The sequence below is a fragment of the Muscardinus avellanarius genome (genome assembly GCF_963383645.1).
Source record: "Muscardinus avellanarius genome assembly, chromosome: 8".
NCBI classification, from domain to species: domain Eukaryota; kingdom Metazoa; phylum Chordata; class Mammalia; order Rodentia; family Gliridae; genus Muscardinus; species Muscardinus avellanarius.
Genome location: NC_137794.1, coordinates 103,305,634 through 103,313,317, shown reverse-complemented (window position 1 = coordinate 103,313,317; position 7,684 = coordinate 103,305,634).

Here is a 7,684-nt window from a genome sequence, read left to right as displayed (position 1 = left end):
CACTAAGTTGCTGAGAGCCTCACTAAGTAGCTGAGGCTGGCTTTGAACCCCTGCGACCCTCCTGTCTCAGCCTCCCAAGTACTGGGATTACAAGTATACACCACCACACCTGGCTAAAATAAATTTTTTTTTTTAAAAAAAGTAAAGGGCTGCAGGCTGGCTCAGAGGTAGAATGCCCCTGGGTTTAATATCCAGTGCCACAAAAACATTAAAAATTAAATAGGGCTGGGGGAGTGGTTCAGAAGTAGAACTTCCCCCTCCCCTCGTCAATCCCCAGTTCCACATATTAATAATAAATGTCAATCTTATCTAAAAATTAAATAAGGAGGCCGGGCATGGTGGCGCACGCTTGTAAGCCCAGCATTCGGGAGGCTGAGACCGGAGAATCGCGGTTTGTGGACAGCCTCTCTCGCGGTTTGTGGACAGGCCCTCTGCAACTCAGTGAGACCCTGTTTAAAAATAAAGAATAAAAAATTGGGCAGGGGGTGTAGCTCAGAGGTCAAATACCCCTGGTTTCCATCCCCATACCTGCAAAAATAAAATTAAATTAAATTAAAATTAAATAAGGAAATTAGATAGGAAAGTCCTCCCTCCTTTCAAAGTACCTTGAGTTGTCAATGAAAATTATGAACCAGTTCTAGCAATGGACACAGAAGATACTGGGCTTAAATAAAGGCCTCCGCGTTGCTGTTGGTTAACTACGACATGCTCAGAGAATTAAGAAAATGTTTTCACCATCCCATCTGCGGGTCGTTTAAGTGACTCTAAATGTTGTAGTTCCCAGAACACTTCACAGCAAAGGAGGTTTATAGGATCTCGGAAGCTCTCCGCAGGTGGCTGAGTGAGCACTAGAGAGAGGAGCGAGTAGGGCGGGTTCACTGGAGTCACAGACACCATCAGAGCGGAGGAGAGAAACAAGCTGAAGGTTTGCAGTGCCTTCAAGGGCTGGAGGCGCAGCTCCGCGGGAGAGCTCAGTTTTTGCATGCCTGGGGTTTTGGGTTCCATCCCTAGCACTGCAGAGGGGGGTGGGGGGGGAAGGAAGGAGAGGGAAGGAGAGGGAGAGAGAGAGGAGGAGGAGGAGGAGGAAGAGGAGGAGGAGGAGGAGGAGGAGGAGGAGGTAGAGGGAAGGGCAGGGGAGGGGAGGGAGTAGGGCACATATGGGAGTCTGCACATTGACTATTTCAGTGAAGCATATAGTAATACTTGGATTAAGAATAAAAAAATAAGCCGAGCGTGGTGGCGCACTCTTGTAATCCCAGCATTTGGGAGGCTGAGACCGGAGGATCTCGGTTCGCGGACAGCCTCAGCTACTTAGTGAGGCCCTCTGCAACTCAGTGAGACCCAGTTTCAAAATAAAGAATAAAAAAATAGGGCAGGGGGTGAAGCTCGGAGGTCGAATGCCCCTGGGCTCCATCCCCAGACCCGCCCAAAAAAAAAAAAAAGAATAAGTAAATAAAAGGGAGTAAAACCAGCTAGCAGCTGATGGATTTTATTTAATAAGGACAGTGTTTGCACCCTTGTTGACTTTATCTAAAATTCTATGTTCAGTTAACCATCACAGTCTGGGTTTCCAGAGTGATGTGATCTTAAGGCTCATACCAGGCCATTAGGCAAGTTGGTGGAAACCTTATGCAATCTTCCTGCCAGGACCAGAGAGAGGGGTGAATATTGTCCAGCTCGAAATGGTGCAAAATAAAAACACACCACCTGTACCTTTAACAAGTCCAGCTTTGTATATGTGAACAGACACAAAGATTTGAATTTTGCTCCTAAGGAAACATCAACCTGTCCGTTCAACTTCTTGCACAGAAGCGTGTATGTGTCTTTACCCAAATGACACAGTTTTAAAATCACGAACCAGAATAGCTTTAAATACTTGGTCGCTGGGCGTGGTGATGCACGCTTGTAATCCCCAGTCTTGGGAGGCTGAGACAGGTGGATCACACAGGTTCAAAGCCAGCCTCAGCTACTTAGTGAGGCTCTCAGCAACTTAGTGGGACTTTGTTTCAAAATAAAGAACAAAAAATAGTGCAGGAGCCTGGTCGTGGTGGCGCACGCTTGTAATCCCCGTGCTTGGGAGGCTTAAACAAGAGGATCGCACAGGTTCGAAGGCAGCTTCAGCTACTTAGTGAGGCTCTCAGCAACTTAGTGAGACCTTGTTTTCAAATAAAATAGAAAATAGGTCTGGGAGTAAAGCCTGGAGGTAGAAAGCCCCTGGGTTCCATCCCCAGTACCACCCAAATAAATAAATAAATAAAATAACAAATACTTGGTCAATTTACTACCAGAGAGAAACACTTAGCAGCCAATATGGTTAAAACCATAAACACCAGCTATTCCCTAAAATTCTGTCAAATCTAAATAAATCCATCCCATTAGTCAGCTCATCCTATAACTTGGAGGTACACTTTGCGGGTAGATCTTGCTGGGGCCTGTGAGGATGGAACTCAGGCCCATACTAGAAGACGAACAAAAATTTTCTAGAGATATAGGAGTGTGTGTGTGTGTGTGTGTGTGTGTGTGTGTGTGTGTGTGTGTGTGCATGCATGTGTTACTGGGGGTGGAACCCAGGGGGGCTTTTCCTACCTCCGGGCTATACTCCCAGACCTATTGTATACTTTATTTGGAAACAGGGCCTCACTAAATTGCTGACTGAGAGCCTCACTCAGTAGCCGAGGCTGGCTTCGAACCTGTGCAATCCTCCTGTCTCAGCCTCCCAAGGGCTGGAATTACAAGCGTGCGCCACCACGCCCAGTGAGCTATAGGATTCTTGACCTTTAAGAACTGGGCTTTCTGGCCAGGTGTGGAGTCCCTCTCATATTCCAGTTTCTCTGCAGCAAATAAATTGGTTGGGGGGGGGGGACACTGAATCCATAGCAGGCTGCAAGCCGAGCTGCACAGGGCGGAGAAAAGAGAGAAATCTACATACAAGTGGGAGTTGAGGGGGCCCAGGGATCAAGAGAACTGGTCCATGTTCTGTCCATCAGCTCATCATCCCAATTTCTTCCCACTTGCGAACGCGCATCCTCGTCTGCCAGTTCCAAGCGTGAACCTTCCAGAGGCCTGGGGAGCGCTCTCCCCGGCTGGGGGTCTCCAGGAGGCCCCTCCCACTGAGGACTCCACTGCCTCGCTGTTCCAGAGAACACAGGTGTGCTCTTCCTGCCCACTGCTGGACACTGTGTTCTCTGGTTTTCTTCTACTGATTTCGAGCATCAGAGGATGCCCACACAGAGACTCAGCCTTCTCTTTAGCCAACAGCCCAGATGAAGAGTGAACACTCCCGTTTTCACAAGAGGGCACTGGCCAGTCGTTCAGTAACTATGCCTGCGTCATTCACTTAGCAGACGACGGAGCTGGACAAATATCTCTCTTCTACCTGGAGGCCGAAGGCTTCCACTTAAGGCGTTTATAAGAGAATTTACAACCAGAAAATTATCACTCCTCACGAATATGAGTAATATATGCATGTATATATGTGTGTGTGTATCTTGAAAATCGATTGCTCTTTTTATTTTAAAAAATTCATTATTCTTTCTTTTTTTTAAGAGTTTTTGTTTGTTTGTTTGTTTGTTTTAGTTCAATATTCAATGTGCCAAGAAATACCTAACTCTCCACTAGATTCAATTCATTCTCTCTCTCCCTCCCTCTCGCATTTATATCTGTTTCTATTTATAAGTCTCTCAAATTATTTTGGAAGCTATGATTAGTTTATTAATCTTTCTTGGAAAATTAGAAGTGGAAACGAACTTTCAAACATAAAGCAACCACACTTTGAGAGATGGAGAAAAGTGCTCCAGATACAAAATCAGCACATTTCAGAGCTGAGTACTCAGGCATCTCCACTTCCAGGCTATTTTTTTTTTTTTGAGGCCAATAAATATTTACTGAATTGAATTTCTTATTGGGTGCCTATAACATGAAGAATTTAGTCCGTTTTATATCTTTTTATCCCTGTGTTCTCGCCCTAATCAACACGTAGTAAAACTCAAAGTTAATTTGAAAATTACTTCTCTCTCCCCGAAAAGCCTCTTACTTGTGCAGCCATTCTTAGTCATCCCCTCAAGAACCACCTACAATAGCTGCTGAAGCCCTCCAAAAATACCACAGTCTCCAGTCATAAGCCATCAGGTCCATAATCTTCACATCTAAGTGCCTGCTGCATGCAACCTGGGCACTGCATGGGCACCTCACACCCAACAGGTACAAGACTGGACTCACAGCCAGGGGCATAGTGCACACCTGTCATCCCAGGACTCAGGAGGCTGAGGCAGGAGGATCGCAAGCGTAAGGCTCGCCTGGTCACTTAGCAAGACTGTCATAAATAAAATACAAAAGCTAAGGGTATAGCGCAGGGGTAGCACCCCTGGGATCAATCCCTAGCACCAAGAAACAAGGGGACTCCTGCTATTTCCTCCCAACCTTCTCCTGTCCAAGCCTCTCTACCCCGGCGAGTGAAACCGAGCATTCGTTGGCTCTTCAAGCCAGAACCTGGGGTTTGCCATCTCCGTCTCCTGTTCCCCAGTTCCCCACGTCTTCCTTGTGGATTCTCCCGCCCGACACCCTCAGTCTCCCTGGCCTCCATCCAAACTAGATCGCTCAGCCTCCAAACCGCTGACATATTCTAAACTCCCTAAGTCTCTGGCCCCCACTGTAGTCACACGGTTCCACACCACCCTGGGCTTGGCATTCTCCACTGACCCAATCCATGGGCCCCTGCCTGCCTTGTCTGCCTCATCTCCGGCCACCTCGCCATCCTAACTACATCCCAGTCTTCTGCCTTTCGTACACTTGTATTTACTGCCGGTCATGATTGGCTTAACTAAAACATCAGCTCAATAGTTAACAACAGTGCCTCCTACTTTAAAACCTCATTTGTTGCCTTAAATTTAATAAAATTTTACTCCAATGTACAAAAAAATTGCAAGAGTAAGCCAAACAACTTGACTGTTTTTTATTTAGATTCAACAGTTTTGAGAATATCCTGCTGAATTTTATTTATTCCTTTCTATGTGCGTCTATTACAATTACAGTGCTGAATCATTTGTGAGCAATTTGCAGACAGCCGGGCCCTTCATCCCTAACTATTTCCGTGTGTATCTCCAAAGAAGGAGGACATTCCTTTCCATATCACTGGAAATTTTAAGAAATTTAACAATGGTCCCATATCACTCACCAATTCCTACATGTCACTCAAAGTACCAGTAAAAACACAGCCGGGCGTGGTGGCGCACGCTTGCAATCCCAGCATTCGGGAGGCTGAGACAGGAGGGTCGTGGTTTGCGGACAGCCTCAGCTGTTTAGTGAGGCCCCCTGCAACTCAGTGAGATAAAGAATAAAAAATAGGGCAGGGGGTATAGCTCAGAGGTCGAATGCCCCTGGGTTCCATCCCCAGACCCACACACACACAAAAAAAAAATAGCATGTGGTTGTGGGTACCTCTGCTTCTTAGCTTTGTCTTTTACATCGGTAGTGAGATAAACTGGCCTGTGGCTCCTTATTTTTTTTTTTTTTTCAGAAGAACCATTTTTTTTTTTTATTGGTGCACTGTATTCATACATCATAGTGGGATACAAACTTTTGTAGACATACATGCACACATCGTCCAGTCAGCCCCCACCCTATCCCCACCCCATTCTCTCCCCATCCCTCCTTCCCATGCTTGGCTTAGTGGTTGACAACTAATATTATAGCAATTTATCCAAAATTAAAAATGATAATCTCACATAACAGTTTCATTTGTCTGATACCAAGCGTTTGATGATTTAAAGATAGCATTTCAATATTTCTTTTTGCTTTCTTTCTTACTAGAGCATATTTTTTTCTGTTTTTTTAGGTGAAACTATCATATATTTATATATTTATTTTTCAGAAAAAAATCTATCCTAATATGGAATATGAATTCTAGATACCCAAAACGATCTTGAAAAAGAACAAAGCTAGCAGATATATATTTTCTGATTTCAAACCATATAAAGCTACAATAATTGAAACAGTGTAGTACTGTTCTAAAGGCAGATATATAGACCATTGGAGTTAAATACAAGCCTAGAGCTAAATTCTTCCCTATATTGTCAAGTTATTTTTGACAAGGTTTCCACGAACATTTGGTGGTGGAAATAATAATCTTTTAACTAAATATTGTTGAAAAATAATAATTACATGGAAAAGAATAAAATTGGACCTTTACCTAATCCCATATACAAGTATTAACTCAAAATAGATAAAAGACCTAAATATAAATCTTAAGACTATAAACTTTTAGGAGAAAATCTGGGTCATAAAACCTCACAACATTGAAATTGGCAGTGATTTCTTGGATATGATTTCAATGGCACAGGCAACAGAAGAATATACAAACTCCCTAAAAAATAAAAGAAAATATTGTATATCCAAAGACAATGTAAACAGAGTTAAAAGTTACTAATAGAATTGGATAAAATATTTCCAAATGCTATATCTGAAGGTATATTAATATTCCAACTAGAAATCCTAAAAATTAACAACAATAAAGGCAAACAATACAACTTAGAGATAGGTAAAAGACTAACATAAATAATGAATCTCCACAGATAACCAATCTTAGTTGTCTGTTGGATGGAAACTCTTGTTTCTCTGGTTCTGGTGAGTGTTACCTATTTCTTCTTTGTAGTTAATCTCTTTGAGTATTTTCTCTAGCGCTGGTTTTGAAGACATAAATTCCTTCAGTTTCTGTTTGTCATGGAAGCTTCTTATTTCTCCATCTAATTTGATAGAAAGTTTTGCTGGATAGGAAATTTTTGGCTGGAAGTTGTTTTCTTTCAGAGTTTGGAATATGTTACTCCAAGCCCTTCTGGCTCTCATGACTTGGTTTGGGAAGTCTGGAGTGATTCTAATTGGTTTGCCTCTGAATGTCACTTGGCCCTTTGTTTTTGTTGCCTTTAAGATTCTCTGCTTGGCTTCCACATTGGTCATTTTGACAATTATGTGGCGTGGGGATCCTCTTCTCCGATCCTGTCTAAAGGGAGTTCTATACGTTTCCTGGACCTGTGTATCGACCTCTTGCTCTATATTTGGAAAATTTTCTGCTATTACTTCCTTGAAGAGATTGTTGATCCCTTTGGTATCACTTTCTTTTCCCTCCTCTATTCCAATTATTCTTAGGTTAGCTCTCTTAAGATGGGCCCATATTTCTTCAATGTCAGATTCCTGCTGTTGGATATTTTTTTCTAGATTAGAAACTATGCATTCATTTTTGGATTGCTCATCTTCTAAGAGCGAGATTCTGTTCCCCATGTGGTCTAATCGGTTGTTTGTGCTTTGAATTGAGGCCTTTACTTCATTAATTGCATCCTTTATCTCCTTTTGGCTCTCTCTGAGTTCTTTTCGAAGCACCTCTATTATTTCTACAGTTATTTTCCTGATTTGATATTCTAGAAATCTCTGATTTTCTGTTTTATCAGGTTCTGATGTTGTGGGGTTGTGCACATTCATTACTCCAGTGTTATTCCTCTTTCCCATGATTTCGGAGGTTTGTGCCTTCTCTGGGTTCTTCCCTTGGGTCACTATGGCTTCACTTAAGGTGCTCTGGATCTCGAGTCTGTATTATCTCAGACCCCACTACTCCTTTACTGGGTTGTATCACAAAGTCTCCGACCCAGGGAGTCGATAGAGGCTGCTTTAAACTATGGGGGGTGCCAGGTTGCAC